This window comes from Myotis nattereri, assembly GCF_964212035.1.
Source record: "Myotis nattereri genome assembly, chromosome: 5".
Taxonomy (NCBI): Eukaryota; Metazoa; Chordata; class Mammalia; order Chiroptera; family Vespertilionidae; genus Myotis; species Myotis nattereri.
Window position 1 is genome coordinate 80,708,834 of NC_138080.1, and position 23,291 is coordinate 80,732,124.

The window sequence follows — 23,291 nt, forward strand, 5'->3', positions numbered from 1 at the left end:
GGGGTGGGGGGAGGTTCTCCCCTCTGGACAAGCTAGAACTGAGATGGGGAAACAGGCTTAGTGTGGATCCACCTGGGTACAATGACCTATGGCACAAACGACAGGGTCAAGTGGCCCCATGCCAGTCTACCCTCCCCAGCAGCCATCAGGCTGGGGTGTTTTAAAAAAGGAAATCACATCTACCACTTTAAGATCCTTCTGATGCTCAGGGTGCTACATCTATGCCCCTGCTATGGAAAGCCTTCACCCACCTTCCCCAAGCCAGTGTTGGGTGCTCCTCTTTCAATGACCCCAGGCCCATCACACACTGCAGGGCAATGACTAATGGGGTCCCCTAGACAGGAACCCGTTCTTTTTCTCTCCTCTCCTGGGTGGAGCACACACACAGCACATAGCGAACGCTGTGGTAGGAAGATAAAAAGAAAACACAAGATCCAGGGAGCCTCTGAATCCCTATGCAGATCCTGAAACAGGACCAACCCAGTGCCTCCCCACCAGCCCTCCACTCTCTGAGAGCAGCTGCTGTGATGTTCTGTATCCCTGTAACCTCTGCGTTGAGCACAGGGCCTGCCATGGCTGAGGACCCTGAACAATAGGGAATGAATGAATAAACACATTTATACCATAATTGTGCTGACCAACAAACAGGCAGTGCTAACACCCTCAGCACCCAGGGCTGCCTCTGGAACTCCTCTCCCCATTCTAGGCTGGGCAGAGTAATCAGAGTCCAACACTTCAGGCACAGCCCTCCTGGATGAAAGGATGCTGGGCCTGGAAGGGTGCCAGGGAGGGCACATGGCAGGGAACCCCAGCAGGATACCCTTTGCAGGATCCTTGCTTTCTCAAATCAAATTAGTGATCAATTAAAGAGCAAGTGCCAAACACAGGGACCTGTGTGTTTAGGCCCTTGAGGAAGGTCAAGGCTCCCTCACCAGCCACTTCTGAGGCGTCCGAGAAAAAAGGCAGCAGGCACACAAAAAGCCTGAGGCCAGCAGCAAAGGGAAGGGCAAGGCCAGAGATCAGACAGCCACAGAGGGGACCAAGTCTCCACCAGGCTCTGGCTGCCTTCCCTTAGAATGGCCACCAGCTCCCTGGAGGCCCCAAAAGGGCCTGGTTCCTCCTAACCCCCAACCGTGGCAGGGGGTCCTCATGGCATGAGGCAGGGTGTTAAAAATCAGAGGGAGAAAGCTCCTGGTCCAAACCCCAGAGAAAAATGGAGGCAGGTAATAAGAGTGTTTACACTGCTGCTTGCAGGAGAGGCCCTGGCACAGAGCAGGCACTCCGTAAGTGCTGCCGAATGGCATAGTGATGGCCCCCCTTCTATTCCTCCCTGGCACCAGCTTCAAGGTTCAAAGCAGACTCAGCACCCTAAGCCAGTTTTCCTGCTGTAAAATGAGAGGTGCCTTCGTCCCTCTGCGTCCCTCTCAACAGAGAGGACATGCAGGGTGGGTGCCAGCCTGTCCCACTGTAACTCCACTCGTGTCTGAGGAGCAGTCTGGAGACAGGCTGGGGTCTCTGGGGAAGTGAGGCTGACAGCTCCTGTCCAGACAGGCAGGTGGGCGCCGATGCATGGGGGACTGGGAGCTGAACCTCTCCCCTGCCCCTGCTCCCCCAACTTGAGAAAAGCAGCTGCTTCATCAAAGTGTGAGCTAATTAGGGCTGTCTCTGCCATCATGTGCCCGAGGAACGCTCCCGCAACAGGCAGGGTCTAGGAAAAGACAAGGACCACAGAAATGGAAAATGCTGCCTCCCAAGGAAGGGGGTTCTGCCAGGCCCGACACTGCATCAGCCTCGGGGAGGGCCACTGATATGCCCCATCCTCAGGGGACTGCAGAGTGGCAGAGACAAGGCCCTCCAAACACAGCACAAAGCTTCACCCTTGTCCTCAGATCTACTGAGAACAAGACCCAGAGACGAGACAATCACCCAGCCAACCCGAGAAGGTAAGAGCAGAGCTCAGGACGGAGCGGGAATCCAAGGAGACCTGGCCTGAGCACATGGGGTTCAGCTTGGGCACCTCCCAGAGCAGCAGCCCTACCACCAACAAAAGGTATAGGGGAGAGACAACATGATAAAGAAGGCAAGAGCACACAATGGCATAAAGACATCTCTTCAATAAATGGCATTGGGATAACTGGACAGCTACATGTAAAAAAATGAAACTAGACCACCAACTTACACCATACACAATAATAAACTCAAAATGGATAACAGATTTAAAGGTAAGTTGTGAAACAATAAAAATCCTTGAAGAAAGCATAGGCAGCAAAATCTCAGACATTTCACGATACAACACCCAGGGCAAGAGAAACAAAGGAGAAAAAATGAATGAACAGGACTACATCAAACTAAAAAGCTTCTGCACAGCAAAAGAAACCAGCACCAAAATGAAAAGGGACCCACTATATGGAAGAATATATTGGCCAATGATACATCTGATAAAGGATTAATATCCAAAATGCATAAAGTACTCATACAACTCAACAAAAGGAAGACAAACAATCCAATAAAAAAAGTAAATGAACAGAAGACCTAAACAGACACTTCTCCAAAGAGGTTATCCAGATGGCCATGAGACATATGAAAAATGCTTCAACATCACTAATCATCAGAGAGATGCAAATTAAAACGACAATGAGGTACTACCTCACACCTGCCAGAATGGCTACCATCAATAAATCAACAAACAGTAAGTGCTGGCAAGGATGTGGAGAAAAAGGAACCCTAGTACACTGCTGGTAGGAATGCAGACTGGTACAGCCACTATAGAAAACAGTGTGGAGTTTCCTCAAAAAATTAAAAATGGAACTGCCATTTGACCCAGTAATCCCAATTCTAGTAAGATAGCCTAAAAAGCCTAAAACACCAATCAGAAAGAATGTATGCAATCCTATGTTCATAGCAGCATAATCTACAATAGCTAAGATCTGGAAACAGCTCATGTGCGCATCAGTAGATGAATGGATTTAAACACTGTGGTACATTTACACCATAGAATGCTATGTAGCTGTAAAAAATAAGGATCTCTTACCCTTTGAGATAGCATGGAGGAACCTGGAGATTATCATGCTAAGTGAAATAAGTCAGTCAGAGGAAGACAAGTATCACATGATCTCACTTATATCTAACTAGAGGCCCGGTGCATGAAATTCTTGCACTCAGGGGGGTCCCTCAGCCTGGCCTGCGTCCTCTTGCAGTCAGGGAACCCTCGGGGGGATGTCCAACTGACGGCTGAGACCCGCTCTCCGTGCAGGCAGTCGGACATCCTTAGAGCTGCTGCCACAGCAGCTGTGCTTGCCAGCCATGAGCGGTGCTCCCCCTGTGGGAGTGCACTGACCACCAGGGGGCAGCTCCTGTGTTGAGCGTCTGCCCCCTGGTGGTCAGTGCGCATCATAGTCACCAGTTGTTCCGCCTGGGGCCAAGACTGGATCTCCAACATCCCCTGCGGAGAGGGCACCGGCCAGGCCGAGGGACCCCACTGGTGCACAATCGGGCCGACAGGGATGCAGGAGGGCTCCAAGGCATATCCGGCCAGTCTTGCTCAGTCCTGATCAGCCCAGTCCCGATCAGCCAGACCCCAGCAGCAAGCTAACCTACCAGGTGACTGTCTGCCCCCTGGTGGTCAGTGCACATCAGAGTGAGCGATTGAGTGACCTTAGCGTTATCATTAGCATATTACGCTTTGATTGGTTGAACAGAAGACCAGACACTTAGCATATTAGGCTATTATATAGGATGAACAAAATAAATGGACAAAATGAAAGCATGCAACAGACTCAGGAGCCTCAGAGGGAAGGCAGTGGGGGTAGGGAAGAGATCAGCCAAAGCACTTGCCAAGGGGGCAGCCATGGACTGTGTAGGCAAATACTTGGGATACTCCAGAGAAAGAATAAGCTGACTGGGAGGCAAGAAAAGATGCCAAAAGCCAATAGGAGATATGGCTTCCCTGGTACTTCCATGGGAGCACCAATGTAAGTTAGAGAGGGTCTGACTCTGTCTTAGGCAAGATGGAGGGGCAAGCCACCGCCAGGCAATTGCTTCGAGAAGGCCCATGCAGGACAGATCCTTGGGGAAGCTCAGCCTGCTCTCTGTCATTCAACACTGAGCAAGCCAGGATTCACAGCAGATGCTATTTACTGGTTTAGAAGTGAATGAATAAATGAATGGCTTGTAACTTTAGGCCAGACCAGGTGGTTCAGAACCTAAGGTCTATGGGGTTCTAGAAGAGCCAGGAGAGCTGCATAGGAGAGGTGAGACTACAGGAAGGGGACAGCATGATCATGTGTGTAGAGGCGAGGGGACTGTTCAGTGGAAGGCTTCCCTGGAGAGTCATAAAAATTGGGCTGAGAGGTTCAGCTCACCTGCTACCAAGAGGCCAAGCTGGACATAGTGCCAGCAGGTCTGCTGGCTGGGACCAAGATGGGGCGACATAGGACCCAGACACCACCCAGCAAATGGAACCTGCTCCTATTATTACTTCACCCCACACCCAGGGGAAAACCATAAGTTGGAAACAAGTGCCTCCAGGTGTCAGACACCAGAGAGAGCCCTGGAGCAAGATTCATCTCAGGACAGTGATGTGGGGTGGGGGAGGGGGAGGGGGCAGTGGTGGGGAACAAGAGTTGAGCTAGGAGACACACTGAACCAGGCACAGCCCACCACTCCCAGGTCAGGCTGTTTCTGGTTACGTGGTGCTGTGCCTGTACCTGCCCAGCATGCCTTCTTCCCCATCTCTTAGCACTGACACTTTCCTTCCTTCGAGACTGCTGCTTCTCCCACTCCTGTGGTCCTGATGGGGTGGATCTCAACTCCCCAGGCTGCAGGGGAGAACTTGTGGCCCAGTGCTGGGTCCCCCAGGACTAGGCAGTCAGAGCCCTTCAGTCTTCCACACTGGAGTCAGGACAGAGAAAAGTTCACTTTTCCACAAGGTAAGGTGGCTGTAAGCCAAGAGCACCTACAGCTTTGCCAGCAGTAGCCAGGCCCACCCAACCCAAAGGGGAAAGCCCATTTACAGTACGAGAGAACAGAGCTTAATGCACAGGCGAAGGAAACCAGGGAGGATAAGAGAAAGCCTGATGCCTTTTGTCACTTGCTGAAATCGCTTTCATAAAGCAATTAATCCCCTTGTTCTCCTGCAGCAGTTCGGAAGGACCTGGTCAGTAAAGCAGACTGGGAAAACGTGGGCCTGTGGCCACGTGGGCTCGGCAACCCCGGGCCCACGCACTGCCGCCTCTTCTCCTGACCAGCGTAAATGAGGGCCCCACATCAATCTGGGCCCTACCGAGGCTCAGGGCGTCAGTGGCTCCGTGAACACCTCAGGGTCAAATACAGCACCCTCTGAAAACAGCCTTTTACGCTGCCCAGTCAAGGAGCTGAGGAAGCACCGCAGAGGGAGCCTGGGAGAGACAAGGCCTGCATTTCCGACCGCCCTCCGCCCATCCAGGCAGGGACAGCAGAGGCCAGTTGTTTCTCGAGCAATGTGGCCAGAGGGTCAGACACCAACATGCTCTCAGAGCCTCTCTCCCCCCAGGCAGCTCTGCCTTGGGCTCTGAACGCTCACTGTTGTTTGCTTTTGGGGAGGAAATACACAAAATAGCTTAGAGTGAGGTACAAGGGCCAGGGCCTGGAGACCCTTGGTGAGAATCTGTGAACAATGGCTGATGACCTCAGATAAGTCCCTTCAGTATCCTCACCTGTGAGGCAGAGCTAAAACTACCCTGTGCTAAAGAGAGCATAGCTAATAATGCCAAAATGCTAGCTGAAGCTTTGTGACAGAAAGATTATGATTATAGTTGGGTTTGCTACCCAAAGAGGCCAGGCCAGTACCTTGAGAGCACAACTTTATTTAGCCCAGATGCCCGGGCACATATAGCTGGCCTCATACCCCTCCCAGCCTACAGAATCTGGACCAGAGCTACACCCCTTGCCTGGGGTGAGGTTTGGGGGGGCGGGGTGTCTTGATGGATAGAAGATGGATGTCCTGACAGTTGGAGATTGAGAGAGTTAAAAGAGCAGGGGCCTGCAAGCCTCTTAGTGACATTAGTGGCACCAGTGTGCTCAAAGTCAACAAAAGGATATTAAGGACGTAGCTCGTAGCTCCTCTCTGGCGAGATAAATGAGAATAAACCTTGTTCAGGGCTAAGCAGGCTGGACTGAATAAATACCATTAGCACTTGGATTACTGGGATGTTCACAATCAGCAGGCGAGTCAGCTGCCTGTGTGCAGAGGGACAGCAGCAGCAGCTGCTAATCTGTAGACTTGGGGGGTGGGGGTGGGGATTGCAGAAATGAAGTGATTACATTTGCAGAAACCAAACCGTTTGGGTCAGAGTGCCCGATGTGGGTAATCTCCCAAGGGTCAAAGGTCATACTTTAGCTAACCAAAGCTGAGCAAGTGTTGGGGGTGGGGGTGAAGGAGCGATCTTAGGGTGTGCAGCCAAGCCTGGCTGGGGGTGGGGGGAGGGCATGAGAATGCTGCCCACTTCAGGTACAGGAGTGGCTTCATAATTTTCAGGCCCAGTGCAAAGTGAAAACGTGGGGCCCTTGTTAAAAAACTGTAAGGAATTTCAGGTGGCAAGGGTAGAGCATTAAACCAAGCCAGGCCCTTTTCAGTGTGGGGTCTTGTGCAGCTGGACAGGTCACACAGCCACAAAGCAGGTGCTGCTGGCACCAGGGGTGTGTGCACAGAAACAGAGAACACACAGAAATCCTGCTGGGTTAATCAGAACAACAAGGGCTGGGAAAAAAAAAAAAGAGGAGAAAAACTGGAGAAGGCAGAGCTCTGGGATGGGAAATAAGGATTAGGCCGATGGGTTAGATGGCTGAGGAAACACGAAGGTAGAACCCTGAGGCAGAGCACGTGTCACCAGAGTCCCAGTCCAAGCCATGGACACTGAGGACACACTGGGGTATGTACTCTCTCATGAGTCTTCAATATTTCTACGTACAGCAATGTCATTTCTCTTTAATTGCTTAATAACAGAGGGAAAAGCTGCCATTACTCTGAAATGCTCCGGAGCTGACGCTGCGCAGGGGAAAGCGGGCACACCGCGGGCTGTGCGGTCAGGCTCTCTCATTGCAATCCTGCCTGGTGCTTACATGCTCATCTTCTTGCTCAGAGAGAAGGGTTCTGCTCTGGTGGCCTGACCTTGCTTGTGTCCTAGTGTATGGCCTTGATCATCTGTGAAACACTCGGAGTGGCAGAGTGCGTCATCCTGAATAGGTAGGTTCATTAGGGATCTATACTAACCTACCATCTAGGGGTTAATGGGGTTAAGCAATTAATTAATCATCAAGATGGAAACAATAGCCAACTTTAATATAAACAGAACAGGTTCACCAAAAATAATAAATGCCACATACAACTCTTCCACAGGAGAAACAAAACATCCAGCTTGTAATGGGCCTTATACCACTTAAGTGTGAAGGGAACCACATGGGCTCTTCAGAAATTCCATCTGTTACTGGGAGAGGGCAAGGGTGTCACTGGACTGTTCATATACAATCCCCAACCAGAAGCCAGTCATGTAAGCAAATGTGGATATCCACAATTCACCACAATGATAGCTCTTACAAGAATATCTCTAGCATCTCCTTACTTACACACACACACACACACACACACACACACACACACACACACACACACACAATCTGCCCACCTCTGGAGAGATAAGAAGGCCTCAGAGGGAAGGCAATCAAAGAATCTTCCTGACAGACATCTGGTAGCTCTCAAACATAGCTCTGCATCACAATCATCTGGGGCACATTTTTCCCTTAAAACATTTCAGATACAACACTTAAGAAATTACAGAAAATTACACAGGAAAAGTAACTTACAGAAGAGTTGCAAAATAGTAAAAGTACTCTCATCAAGAGTCACCAATTGGCCCAGCTGGTGTGCTCAGTGGTTGAGCATTGACTTATGAACCAGGATGCCACGATTCGATACCTGATTCCCAGTCAGGGCACATGCCCAGGCTGTGTGCTTGATACCCAGTAAGGGGTGTGTAGGAGGCAGCCAATCAATGATTCTTTCTCATCATTGAGGTTTCTATCTCTCTCTCCCTCTCTCTTCCTCTCTGAAATCAATAAAAAAATATATATTTTAAAAGTCACCAATTAACATTTTAACACATATGCTTTTTCATTTTCTCTCTCTCTATATATATATTCACATTTTTCCCCCCTGAAACATTTGAGAGCAAGGTGCACATATATGCATGCCCCTTTACTCCAAATGTATCAAGTGTATATTTCCCAAGAATATAACCACAGTACAGTGATCAAAATCTGGAAATTAATACTGATACATAAACTATAGATATTCAGATTTTGCCAACTTCTTAGAATATCCTTTTTAGAAAAACAATTTTCTTAGCCTTTGTCTTTACAGATAGTTTTGAAGAGCACAAGCCAACTGTAGAATGCCCCTCAGTCTGGATTAGTCTGATTCCCCCCATAATTAGATTAAGGTTATGCACGCTGACAGGAATACCATAAAAGCAATGTTACGTCTTTCTCAGTGCATCATATCAGGAGGCATGAGATGTCAGTGAGGCCCACAACTGGTGGTGGTCACTTCCATTACTTGGTCATGGTGGTATCTGCCAGATTTTTCCATTATAAAGACACTATTTGCCTCTTTTAATAAAATTTTGTAGGGAGACCCTTTGAGATATGAAGACAGCATGTTCCTCATCAAACTTTCACCTACTTAGTTCTGGCATTCGTCAATAATTCTTGCTCAAAATACTTATTACTATGGTGCTTGTCACATGATGATATTCAAACTCCATTATTTCTTCTATCTGTATTTGTTGTGCTCTACTTCAAAAGAGATTTTCCTTCTTATTCATTCATTCATTCATTCATTCATTCATTCATATCAGTATGGATTCATGGATTCTTATTTTCTCTAGAGGTTATAACAATTTCTATCATTATTTATTTTATTGCTCAAATTATCCCTCATTTAATCACCAGAGCTTTTTTGTGCTAGCTTCTGTGTCTTTCTGACATGTTTCCATCATTCTCTGAGCAATTCCTTACTTTCTGGCCCAAGATGTTCTTGTACAAATAATGTCTTTTTCCTGCACCTGCCATGGAATCGGCCATTTCTCCAAGGAGCATGAAAAGCTTTTTGGAAATTCTGATTCTAAACCTTACTACTACACAAACTGAATCACAATTCAGAAGATGGGCTCAAAACCTGATTTTTGTAAATGCCCTCATAGTGATTTGAGGGCCAGCATCTGGGGTAACTGGACCCAATGCCCACAACTTTTATCTGGTATAGTATATCTGATAAACTGGCTGCCTAGTACTTGAAGACTAGAGCAGTAGGGAGCCAACCATTGAACAAGGCAGCCTTAACTCTAGTTTTAAACTCTTCAAATTGCTAGAGAAATACTTCTGATGCCTAGTTGAAATCTAATGTCATGAAACATACCAACTGGCCCCATCATTGCTCTGACAGGTCAGCCTTTCTGAAGCTTAGGAGCAACCAACTGTCTAGAGCAGCGGTTCTCAACCTGTGGGTCGCGACCCCTTTGGGGGTCAAACGACCCTTTCACAGAGGTGGCCTAAGACCATCGGAAAACACATATATAATTACATATTGTTTTTGTGATTAATCACTATGCTTTAATTATGTTCAATTTGTAACAATGAAAATACATCCTGCATATCAGATATTTACATTACGATTTGTAACAGTAGCAAAATTACAGTTATGAAGTAGCAACGGAAATAATTTTATGGTTGGGGGTCACCACAACATGAGGAACTGTATTAAAGGGTCGCGGCATTAGGAAGGTTGAGAACCACTGGTCTAGAGAAAGCTCCCCTTTCACAATCTTGCATCATGGGATCCAGAAGTCATTTTTGTGTGACTCTGGAATTCCATGGCCTTCTTGACAATGCTCTGGGGGATGCTGCTCCATGTACTGATGAATCCCCCGCAGGGCTCCAGCCTGGACAACCCCTCCAGTGTCCAGTGGGCCCGGCACCTCTGCCCCAGTGCCACTCTACTCCAAATGCCTCAGGCCACATCTAGGTTTTTGGAAGTAGTGTCACAAAGTAAGTTACAAACAGTATAGGTGATATAACACCATATATTTGCTTCTGGGTGGTAAGATTTATTTTTTAAACATGAGTATGGTTATTTATAAAATTAAACATTTAATAACAAAATTTTAAATGTCACTTTGCTACTTGGGCCTTTCTTCCTAGCCTGCCACTATTCTTTTGGATTCTCATTCTGTCACATAGCCAACATGTTGCTTATCCCTCATGATCTGTGTCATCTGCCCCCATGTCCTTACATGAGAAGCTGAATGCAAGTTGGACAGGTCAGAGTCAGACATGAGTTCTTTGGCACATAGCTACAGTGAAGACTGTTGACACTGAGCCGTTTATAAGTAAACATTTATTAGGTCTGATTGTTCAAATAGCTACAAATCCACATCTTTATCATTTCTCTACCTGACCTATTAGTTTACTGTGAAATTCTGCCAAATGTTTTCCTGGATCACAAACTTTCTCTATGTCCATAACACTGGTCTAATCTCCTGGTCAGTTAGCACAGTTGTTTGGAGTCATCCCGATATGGCAAGGTTGAGGGTTTGATCCCCAGTCAGGACATATACAAGAATCAACCAATGAATGCATGAATGGATGGAACAACAAAACTGATCTCCCCTTCCTTTTCTTTTTTCTTTCCTTTTCTTTCTTTTCTTTCCCTCCCTCCCTCTCTCTCTCTCTCTCTCTCTCTCTCTCTCTCTCTCTCTCTCTCTCCCCCCCCCCCCCACCCTGTCTCTCTCTCTCTCCTTTTCATTCTCTAAAATCAATAAATTAATAAAATTTTGGTCTAATTTCCCTGGCTGGTAAATCTTTCTGAAAATGGCAATCAGAATTGGGAAGGAGCATAGCGAATCTTGTGGGATTCTGATACAGTTCTATTTCTTGATCCAGGTGGTGGATATATGGAAATATTTACTTTTAATAAGTTATCAAGTGGTATGTGTAAGATTTATGCACCTTTTTGTGGGAGGATTAAGCTAATATGGTTAAGACCTGCTTTTACCAAACTCATGCTAGCTCCAAGAGATCACTTTTCTTTAGAAATGCTCATAAATCATATTGCAAACCAAAACTGTTAATCCATCCTATTTCCTTGCCTCTCTCTCAACCCCCATGATGCCATAAAGATTCACACACATAGGTCTCATGATGATGTCCATAATTTTCATTTGATTTTTGAAGATTCTAACTAATTTATAGAAGCCAGTGGCTCTGTTCCTTCTTCCTCACAGTCCTGGGCTCAAGTTTCTCTTAACCATGCTTGTTTTATTCCTTCTAACAGGAAGGCCGTTTTCCTTAAAAGGGAAGTCAAAGGCAAAAGAGAAACAGAACAGAGGATGGAGATGCCCTCTCTTGATCTGCTACATTGAATCACCTCACTGAAGCAGGTGGCTAATGCCTTCCTTGCCATGCCTCTCAATCTGAACACAAACTGCTCAGGCAGGCCCTTTATTGTTAGCATCCCAGATCTCACCCACCTGGCATTCCTGACAGTGCTCTCAGAGTTTTACACCCTCTTCTCTATCTATTCTTGGTTATAGGTCTCTTTTTTATCTCTTTGACAAAAGCTCATCTCTAACTGCTCTCCATACAGCCATGTTGGTTTCTTTAGGTGTCTCCTCTCTTGTTCCTTGCAGTAATCACTTGTGACTGTATTTAACACATTTCACTTACCAGACTATGAGTCATCCTTCCTTTCAAAGCTCTGAGTCAGATATTACATCTACGTTTCCCTGGATCTTCCAAAATCTGCTTTCCCTCAAACTCAGAGAGTTCTGCATTTCCCTTGGCTTCTCTAAACATAGCCACTTTCTGCTCAGGTTCCCAACACTTTCAATTCACCAAGCACACACACAACCTTCTGAGAGATCAAACTTTTAGAAAAGTGAATTAAAAATCAAAGTAAGTTTTCCCCCACCATCTTGGATACTGTGGAGGTCTGCTGAGACAGAACTTCTATAAGGACAAATATTTCTGGAAGGCTGTGGTCCAAGGCCATTTTTGCTGGCTATAAGCAGGGTCTCCAGAGCCAGAGGGAGCACACAGCTCTTCTTAAAATTAAAGGTGTTTATGCTGGAAATGAAACTGAATTCTATCTAGACAAGAGATGTGCTACAAAGATGTGCTTCTTATGTGTACAAAGAAAAGAACAACACAGTGACTCCTGGTGGCAAACCAAACAAAACCAGAGTAATCTGGGGAAAGGTAACTCATGCTCATGGAAACAGTGGCATGGATCATGCTAAATTCCTAAGCAACCTTCCCACTAAGGCCATTAGACACAGAATCCATGTAATGCCGTACCCCTCAAAGATTTAAACTTATTGAAAAGTAAATAAAATGGATTTGTTCTCTTAAAAAAAAAAAGAATCAAAGCAAGTCAAGACTTTATCAGAGTATTATTTTTTGAAAAGGAGATTTCCAGGTATTAAAATATGTAAAGACCCACAGTGCCACACCAACTTGCTTCTATACCAGTTTTATAATCTCAATTTAGAAAGCCTCTTCCACACTAGGGCATCTCATCCCAGGGTTAGTGTGTTTGTTTTTTTTGTGGGCTAGGAGCCAATGGTCTGGACTTTTGTTTTACCAAAAAGCCCAAACTCAGTAAACAAACTAGTGAATAAGTTGCTCTGGAGTCAGAGAAGAGACTTGGGTTCAAGTCCTAGTTTCAACGTCTTCAATCTATACTACTGGGATAAGTTACTAAACCTCTTTGAACCTCTATCTCTTCATCTGTAAAACAGATATTAATAATAATATCTATCTCATGGACTGTTGTAGAAATGAAATATAATATGAAGAGATCAGCACAATTCCTAGCAAATACCAAGCATTCAAATACTAGTTGTTTTACCACAATATATTACTGTATTTTTATGTGTATAAGATGCCCTCATGTATAAGATGGCCCTCATTTTTCCAACCCAAAGTTAAGAAATCAATATTTTAAACATAAAACAGAACACATTTTTATTTAGTAATCACCACAGGTAATGTTTACATACCAGTACTATGATATTATGCAGCATATCACTTTATTCAGCCTCTGTTGCATCACTGCTCTCGTCTTCATCACTATTAGTTCCAGACACATCAATTCCTTCAACTTCTATTGTATCACTGCTGTCTTCTGAGTCAATGTTTATATACGTGAGATCATCCTCATAAACTGGTGGCATTTTCTGAGCTAACTTTGTTCGTGTTCTCATGGCCAACCCTTCTCTCCTCATGAAATGGAAGCACCATTTTGCCTTTCATGTAAAATCAACAACGTGCATTTCGCTTGCAAACATTCTTGCCTGACACTGAATAAGCTTGGTTGACACACATAAGCCACTCTGGCGCTGCTCCATAATCCAAGTCTTAAGCCTCTGCTCTAAGTTTGCCCTTTTTCTGGTTTTCCTCTTAAGGCCTTCTTCTTTTTTGGCATCTTAAGGAATTGTTCTTCCTGTTTTCTCCACTGTCTGGTCATATACTCAGTGGGAGGAGGTCCAAATTGTCTCTCTGCAGTTCTATTTCCATGTTCTTTTGCATAGCTATTACATTCAGTTTGAATTTTGCAGAGTAAGACAATCGCTTACTGGTATTTATCTTTTTATTTTTTGACATCTTTATGGGCTCAGAACGCTCTGGTCCCTGTTGCATCTGTGCACTCTCCTCCTCCACCTCCAAGTATGGCATCAGGTGACATCAGTAACAATAAGACCCATGATTGGAGGAAGCCTGTTTGACAAGGTATGGGTAGCTACGCACCTGTGAGGCTCCCTCCTTGGCTGACTTCCGTGTACAAGACGCCCCTCAATTTTCAGTCTAACAATTTTAGGGGGGGGAAAAGCATCTTTTTTTCTAGCTTTTCTTTTTATTGTTTAAAGTATTACACGTGTCTCCTTTTTCCCCAATTGACACCCCCCCCCTTCACTCACACCCCTGAGGAGAAGCACCCACTGCCCCAGTGTCTGTGTTCACTGATTATGCTAATATGCATGCATACAAGTCCTTTGGTTGATCTCTAATCTCCCCTCTGCCTCTGCCAACCTGCCCCGCCCCCGCCACTTTCTCTCTGAAGTTGGATGGTTTGTTCAGTGTTATCTCGTCTCTGAATCTGTTTTTGTCCATCAGTTTACGTTGATCATTATATCCCACATATGAGTGAGATCATGTGATATCTATCTTTCTCTGACTGGCTTATTTCGCTTAGCATAATACTATCCACTTCCACCCATGCTGTTGCAAATGGTAAAAGTTCCTTCTTTTTTAAGCAGCATACTATTCCATTGTGTAGATGTACCACAGTTTTTTAATCCACTTATCTGCTGATGGGCACTTAGGCTGTTTCCAAATCTTAGCTATTGTAAATTGTGCTGCTGTGAACATAGGGGAGCATATATCCTTTCTGATTGGTGTTTCTGGTTTCTTGGGATATATTCCTAGAAGTGGGATTATTGGTCAAATAGGAGTTCCATTTTTAACTTTTTGAGGGAACTCCATACTGTTTTCCACAGTAGCTGCACAAGTCTTCATTCCCACCAGCAGTGTACAAGGGTTCCTTTTTCTCCACATCCTCACCAGCACTTGTCGTTTGTTGATGATAGCCATTGTCAGAGGTAGGAGATGGTACTGCATTGTCATTTTGATTTGCATCTCTTGGATGATTAGTGACTTTGAACATGTTTTCATATGTCTCTCTGCCTTCTGTATGTTCTCTTTCAAAAAGTGTCTACATAGATCCTTTGCCCATTTTTTGATTGGATTGTTTATCTTCCTTTTGTTAAGTTATATGAGTTCCCTGTAAATTTTGGAGATTAAACCCTTATCTGAAATAGCATTGGCAAATATGTTCTCCCATGCAGTGGGCTTTCTTGTTTTGTTGATGGTTTCTTTTGCTGTGCAGAAGCTTTTTATTTTGATGAAGTCCCATTTGTTTATTTTCTCCTTAGTTTCCATTGCCCTAGGAGTTGTATTGGTAAAGATATTGCTATGGCATATGTCTGATATTTTGCTGTCTATGGAGTCTTCTAAGATTTTTATGGTTTCCCATCTTACATATAACTCCTTTAACCATTTTGAATTTGTTTTTATGTATGGTGTAAGTTGGTGATCTAGTTTCATTTTTTTTTTTGCATGTATCTGACCAAATTTCCCAGCACCATTTATTAAAGAGACTGTCTTGAGTCCACTGTATGTTCTTGCCTCCTTTGTCAAATATTAATTGAGCATAATGGCTTGGGTCTATTTCTGCGTTCTCTGTTCTGTTCCATTGGTCTGTTCTTGTGCCGATACCAGGCAGTTTTAAGAACCGTGGCTTTGTAATATAGCTTGATATCTGGTATTGTAATCCCTCCAACCTTGTTCTTCTTTCTCAGGATTTCTGTGGCTATTCAGGGTCTTTTTTTATTCCATATGAATTTTTGGAGAGTTTGTTCTGGTTTGTGAAATGTGTTGTTGGTATTTTAATGGGGATTGCATTGAACCTATAAATTGCTTTGGGTAGTATGGACATTTTAATGATGTTGATTCTACCAATCCATGAACATGGTATGTTCTTCCATTTGTTTGTCTTCCTCTATCTCTTTTTTCAATGTCCTGTAGTTTTCTGAGAATAGCATCTTATACATGGAAAAATATGGTATACAATTTAATGCGAATTACTATTTTTACTTTTCTGCTAAGAAAGACAGAGCACCTGGGTTTTCATTCTTCTCAGAAGTGGGAGGGCCCACCTGTGGTGGGGAACAAAGAAGAATGTACCACCTCCCACTGCGTGGCTCTAGATTCTCATTCTCAGCTCCTCTGGCTAGAATAGACAAAGCCAGTACAGAAAGCATTCATGGGGGAGAACTGTAATTGATAAGCTAGAGTGAACAACTGGGAGGAAGGATCAAAGAAGCTAATTAGAACTGGCTAAAGGGAGACCACAGGGTGGGGAATGTGGAAGAGAGAGGGCTAAAGAGAAATTATCTGTGGCCTATAATTATTCAAAGAATATCTCTAAGTAATTATCTCGGGCAGTCTGAGGGAGGCAAGGTAGGAGTAACAGGGTTAAGCAGAAGAAAATTGGGCTAAAACATAGGAGATTTTTCACACACAGAGATTTATCAAGTTTATTAGAGAACACAGAGAGGGTGCTACATTAGGTCATCTATTCCAGCTGGTGATATAACTGTCCCCGTAGGTGCTGGGGGCTGAGGAAGAGCAGAGCAGTCCAGATACCACAGGATAAGAGGGTTCCAAGGATAATCACCTGGACAATCCTTGTTCCAAGCTGCAGGCAATGCACCTCTCTCAACAAGCCTTAGTAGCTCAGGAAGAACTTCCTTACTCACCCAGATCTTGCTTTCAAGAGTTCTAAGATGTGTGCTGGGAAGTCAATCCTTCCCAACTCATCTCCTCAATCACAGCAGATGGAATCAAGCAGGGCCTATTTTGCTTTTGCTGCACAACTGCAGAAATGTTTATGAATAAGCCATCTCTTAGTAGCAAAAGAAAAGGCAATAATCGTGGGATGATCTATAGCTGAAAATGACAACACTGAAATGCTTCGATTACAGGATTTGGAAGTCATATAGACTACAAATCTCTCAGCTGTGCAACATACATAACAAGTCCCCAAAAAAGCCTTTGATGAGGTTTTGCTCAGATATTGAAGGTTTCTGACAGTTTGAATATGGTGAATAATATGGTGAACCAACCAAATACATTGCATCATTGGTATTTGGAAAGCACTCTATGAAAAATTAGTTCTAGTTCTGAGAGACAAGTGCAGCACCAGGCTCCTGGTGTTCCATGGGGCAGATCAACGTGGCCTCCTCGGCCAGCTCCATTTCATGTGGCCAGTCTCATGACTAGACAGCATGGGTTTCCTGCCCCTAGCCACATCTCTCATGTTGTAGTAGAAAACTGTGTGGAGTATATCTGCTGACTCTCTGGCCAGGCTCGGGGCTCACCAGGTCTCCTCTAGGTTAAGAAGTACTCAGAGCTTCACATGATGCAGAAATAAACTGGGAGGCCTGACTCACCAACACTGAAATTGGAGGCTCAAAAGGAAAGTGAAGCCTTTCCACTCTGTGGAGATCTTTAAGAACTGCAGAAAACCCCCAATTACTCACAGCTTCCAGAGACAGAATGATAGATGGTTTCGTTTGAAAACATGCTATTTGTCTGAGGCTATTTTCCCAGTTCGCTGGTCGACAAATCCTGATTGGGCCTAGAGTGCACAGGGTCCTCAGCTAAGCATCTTGGGGCCAGAGCAAAAAATGAAATAGTTCCTGCCCCTATTAGACTAAATTAACAGCCGGCAGAAACATGCAGAGAGGTACTCTATTAGACAAGTCACTGTGCAAGAGGGGTGACTTCAATATTAGGTATAACCTGAAAAAATGGAGGGCTTGACCAGGAAGGTATCCTGAAAAAATGACCTTGTCAAGATCAAAAGTCATTAAGATAGAAACAGAAAGTCTAAAATATCTGTATGTAGAAAAGGAAACCAAGATGGCGACATAGGTAAACACGGGAAATTGCTGCCTCACACAACCACTTCAAAAATACAACTAAAAGACAAAACGGACATCATTCAGAACCACAGGAAGGCTGGCTGAGTGGAAATTCTACAACTAGAAGGAAAGAGAAAAGCACACTGGGACTCAGAGGAGGCGTGGAAGTAAAGTGCAGAGGTACGGAGGTGCACATGGAAAGGGCTGGCAACTGAGGACACGGTTGTCTTTTTCAATCGGGAGGGAGTCTCAAGCTCCCGACTGCTCTAAACTCCAGTTCTGGGTGAGTCTCTGGGGGCCCAGACTCATACGGGGAGAAACTGGACTGTCTGGTATCGGTTGGAACTCGAGGGTGGCTTTCTCTCAGAGGTGCTTGCAGCGATTACCAGGACACTGAGACGTGGGGCCTCTTAGGGTAGGACTGAGGAGCAGCCATAGCTGCTTCCTCTTCCCTGTTGACCCCGAGACCCAACCCCACCCAAGCTGTGCACAGAGGCTTTTGCATATGAAAGGCCTGGCCCTTTGCAATCTGAAAATTACCTAAGAAACTGCAGCTGGGTCAGAGAGACCCAGAACTTCCAAAAGAAGGCCCAAGGCCCCACAGCAGCTTGCATTGCCTCACAGCTGGGCCTCATCTGGGCACCTCCAAACCCCAAACAAAGAAGAGGAATCTGCAGATCTCTCCATAGCTCCTGCTGGGTAGCCTCGGGCAGAGGCTAAATTAGCACCTCCTTAGAGATCCAAGAGCCAGTGTACCCAGTGGTCAGAGTGGGACCATCCAGATTACAACTCCTCAGATCCATAAGGGACACACTCAGGGGGCAGACTCAGTGAGCACCAAAGCCCCACTGAAGCAAGTCTTGCCTCATAAGGGTGTCTCCAGCACAGAAGTTCTCCCACTGCAGACACCGCTGATTCTCACAGCCAATTGGCCTGGAGGTCAATTTCTCCCAGTGATAACTACAACAATCAAGGCTTAACTACAATAAGACTGTGCACAAAGCCCACAAAGGGGTGCACCAAGAGTGTCCTCCTCAGGTGACTGGGGAGGCTGAGCCACTGGGCCCTATAGGACACCTAGCACAGAAAGCCACTCTATCAACACAGGGAAGCATAAAAAATGCAGAGACAAAGAAACAGGTCACAAAAGACAGAAATGGAGGAAAGTAAACTACTGGATATAGAGTTCAAAACCACACTTATAAGGTTTTTCAAGAATTTTCTAGAAACCGCCAATAAATTTAGTGAGACCCTCAAGAAATCTAGTGAGAGCCTCGAGGTTATGAAAAAGGACCAACTAGAAATTACACATACACTGACTGAAATAAAGAATAATATACAGAGTTCCAACAGCAGACTAGAGGATTGCAAGAATCAAGTCAAAGATTTGAAACACGAAGAAGCAAAAAACACCCTGCCAGAAAAACAAAAATAAAAAAGAATCCAACAATATGAAGATAGTGTAAGGAGCCTCTGGGACAACTTCAAGCGTACCAACATCCGAATTATGGGGGTGCCAGAAGAAGAGAGAGAGCAAGATATTGAAAACCTATTTGAAGAAATAATGACAGAAAACTTTCCCTACCTGGTGAAAGAAATAGACTTACAAGTCCAGGAAGTGCAGAGAACCCCAAACAAAAGGAATCCAAAGAGGACCACACCAAGACACATCATAATTAAAATGCCAAGAGCAAACGACAAAGAGAGAATCTTAAAAGCAGCAAGAGAAAAACAGTCAGTTACCTACAAGGGAGTACCCATACAACTGTCAGCTGATTTCTCAACAGAAACTTTGCAGGCCAGAAGGGAGTGGCAAGAAGTATTCAAAGTGATGAATAGCAAGAATCTACAACCAAGATTACTTTACCCAGCAAAGCTATCATTCAGAATTGAAGGTCAGATAAAGAGCTTCACAGATAAGAAAAAAGCTAAAGTTCATCACCACCAAACCAGGATTATATGAAATGCTGAAATGTATCCTTTAAGAAGAGGAAGAAGAAGAAAAAGGTAAAGATACAAATTGTGAACAACAAATGCACATCTATCAACAAGTGAATCTAAAAATCAAGTGAATAAATAATCTGATGAACAGAATAAACTGGTGAATATAATAGAATCAGGGGCATAGAAAGGGAGTGGACTATTCCCAGGGGGGTGGGGGTTGAGGTGTGGGGGGTGCGGGAAGAGACTGGACAAAAATCATACACCTATGGATGAGGACAGTGGCGGGGGGTAGGGGGGGGAGTAAGGGCAGAGGGTGGGGTGGGAACCGGGTGGAGGGGAGCTATGGGGGGAAAAAGAGGAACAACTGTAATAATCTGAACAATAAAGATTTAATTTTAAAAAAAGAAGCAGCCAATGAATGCATAAAAAAATAAAAATAAAATATCTGTATGTATTACCCAAGTGAAGTCAGATAAAATTCTTTTTTTTTCTCAAAGAAAATGTTAGGAATCATCTTCCACAAACTCTTTTAACTCTTTTTCCAATAAATCTTTAAAGCCTTCTGCTAGAATCATTCTAATGCCAACGAAAAAGTTACACTCATAAAATAGTTAATGTCAAAATGTAAATGATTTGTTTAAGATTCAGCAATTGTTGCTGAATCAAACACAAAATCTCTATGGCTTGAATATCAAGGGAAACAAAAGGCTTGACAATTTAGTGCTCATTAAAGCCTGTCTGGCTGAATTTTAGATTACAACCTAAAGGAAAAAAACCTTAAACAAATTCAAGTGTAAACTGATGTATGTAGAGCAGTTTTCAATGGCCTGCAAATGGAGCAAAGCCACCGCCTGGTATGTGACTTGCATGGTCCCATATCCAGGGTATGGGAGTAGGCCTGAGGTGAGCAGAACCCCAGACAAGAAAGCACTTGGGTCCCACCAGAGTTTGAATTCAGCACTGTGGAGAGGACCAACCCATTAGCTCTTTGCTGCAGAAGGCTAGGGGAGGTGAGGACAGTCAAATGGTAGGCAGGGGCTCACTTCTGCCTGAGAGAAGTGGGAAAGCAAAAGCTTTTTGCACTGCCCTCCCCTTTTCTGGCCTTGTTTGTAAGACACTTTCCGAAACCATGGTGTACCTCCTGCACCTATGAATCTGAGACAGGCCTGATGACCTTCAAAGGCCTCAAGTCTTAGAAATAGTCCTATGTGGTAGGTTTGTGAGATGCTGAGCAGAATGCTTCTCTAAATCTTCTTGCCCATTGGTCTATAAAGGTACTTAAAATTTCACTCTCTGGGATTTGAGTCTTTTTTTTTTTAATTAAAAGTTTTTAATGTTGACTGTCTTTCAGGGTCCTGTGTTAATTTTTTATTTTTTTATTTTGGAGAGAGGGAGGGGGAGAGGGAGAGAGAAACATCAATGTGAGAGAGAAAAATCGACTGGCTCTTTCCCACATGCACTACAGCAGGGATTGAACCCACAACCTGGGTATGTGGCCCGACTGGGAATCGAACCCTCCACCTTCGGTGCATAGGATGACGCTCCAACCAACTGAGCTACACCAAACCAGGAGCAATGCCACTGCTCCTGGGTTGGAAAAATCGATCATGTGTAAGAGTGAAAGGAGGAAGTGGGACAAGAGGCATAGACCGAACATATAGTCAGCTTCTCTATAAGGCTTTGTGTTAGGGTCTATGGAAGATACAAAGGTGAATAAAATACTTTCACAGTCCTGGACACTGGACATTAAGCTTAAGGGATCCTGGGAACACAACAAAGCTAAGTACCCATTGGTGGGGGGAGGGGGTGGGGGGGTATACGGGGAAGATGCAGCCCAAAGAGAAACATCATGATGGTAGAGTCCAAAGAGGCAGTCTCACAGTGGTAAAGACCATGGGCTCTGAAGCCAGACAGACCGAAGTTTGAATCTTGGACCTCCTTTCTGCATGACTTAACTAACCCACCTTTGCCCAAGCTTCCTCATCTGTGAAATAAGGATTATTTCATAAGGTCGTTGAAAGGATTAAATGAGATATTGAATGTAACAGTCCCTGCACATAAGGTTCAATGTTAATAGTACTATCAGGACCAGCCTTCTACTTAAAGCCCCAGATATTTCTATAAATGCCTGAGTCAGATGGTGGAAGAGAGGCATACAGAGGTAAAAAACACCAAAAGGGCAGACTAAGCTTCTCCTCCCTCCAAACTAATCCCCCCGCCACCCCACCCCCGTACCCCCACCCCCACCCCCACCCGCCACACACATACCTTCAGTCCCAAGAGCCACTCCAGGGCTGCGTTAACAGGCCTTGATTGCAGCAGCTCCTGAGACGTGCACCAGATGGCCTGGGCTGCCTTGCTCTGCTAGTGGCTCTTCTCCTGGTCTTAGACTTCACACATTAACCCACCCATCAGCTACAGTTCCATCTTCAACTCCTGGAGGCAAATGCCATCTACCTGGCTTCCTCTGCACTGGTTCCCTTTGAGGGGAGGGTCACAGATAATATTTAAAAGTGTTTAAATATTACAGTGACATTGCCAACATCTGTCATCATTTAGTTTTATAGAACAGGGAACTTGGTCCTCTATTATTCTCTCCTACGTAGGGCCCTGGACACTCTGCCTCAAGGTAAAGGAAGAATCACACTAAAACAGTAATTTTCAAAGTATGGCCTCTGGACCAAAAGCACCAGCATCACTTGGGAAACTGTGAAATAAAAATTCTCAGGTCCCAGCCCATATTTACGGAATCAGAAACTTTAGGGAGGGGCCTGGCAATCTGTATTTTAACGACCCTTCCAGGTCCTTCTAATGTATGCTTAAGTTTGAAAAATACTAGGCTAGAGAGTCCCTGGTCAGATGACAAACTGGACTCTCTCTAGCCCTGTCAAGGAAAGGCCTGCTTCAGGGGCCTTAGGCAGAGCCCAGTTTTTGCTAGAAGACCCAAGCTCTGAGGGCCACTGCCAAGAAGATGAAAAGCTTCCAATAAAACCCAGACCTACATAGCTGCACTGATCAAAATACAATAAAGAAGAAAGTAAGAAATATGACAAAAGGAATCTGTAGCTTCAGTGGGGACAAAATACAACAATCTTCTGTGGGAGATGAGAAGCATAAAAGGGATGTTAGATGTTCAAAGAACCAAATGTCGAAATGACAAGAAATGCAAGAATAAAAATAAAGTGTGGACATCAATGCCACACAGGCTTCAGTCTAATGATGGCAATAGCAGGAAACAGCAGCCCCCACCCACAACATGACAGCCTATATAAATAGAGTCTTGAGGGGAAAAAATACCAGCAATTAGTCACCGAATCCTGCTTACTGGAATGAGGAAAAGCTTGTAAAAAGTCATCAGAGAATCTGTAAGAAAAGCTCCACTAAGGAGACCATGCAGACTGAGGGCAAGAGTAAGATCATTAAGGCAGAAGGCCTGTGGGATGTTTCTTGCAGTCCTTGATGCCTGCCAAGTCTTAACCTGGAAGGAGAAATGGAGGGCCTGGCCACAGGGCTATAATGAACTCCAGCCTGGACCCATATCCAAGTTGGAAGTCCTTTAATGCGGGGCCACAGCCAGAGGCAGGGTAGTAGATGGGAAGTGGGAGGGAAGAGGAGTCTCTAGTCAGTAGCAGACCCTGCCTGGGGCAGTGGACACCTTGGAGGATGAGGCACTGAGCCTCTGATCACAGAAATCCTATCAGCCACATACAGATCCTCCCCTGGCCCCAAGGGTGCATGATTTGGAAGCAGCAACAGTAGCAGCCTCAGTGC

General features: G+C 44.9%; 1 protein-coding gene and 1 pseudogene across 13 annotated transcripts in view; one reads left to right on the forward strand and one right to left on the reverse strand.

Moving 5' to 3' along the window:
- Window positions 1-23,291, reverse strand: part of SIL1 (SIL1 nucleotide exchange factor) — a 223,160-nt gene that overhangs the window by 4,122 nt on the left and 195,747 nt on the right. The gene's annotated exons all lie outside the window — the stretch shown is intronic.
- On the forward strand, window positions 1,810-12,402 carry LOC308519243 (large ribosomal subunit protein eL33-like; annotated as a pseudogene). Its single transcript has 2 exons — window positions 1,810-1,943; window positions 12,035-12,402. The product of its transcript is annotated as a large ribosomal subunit protein eL33-like (transcript).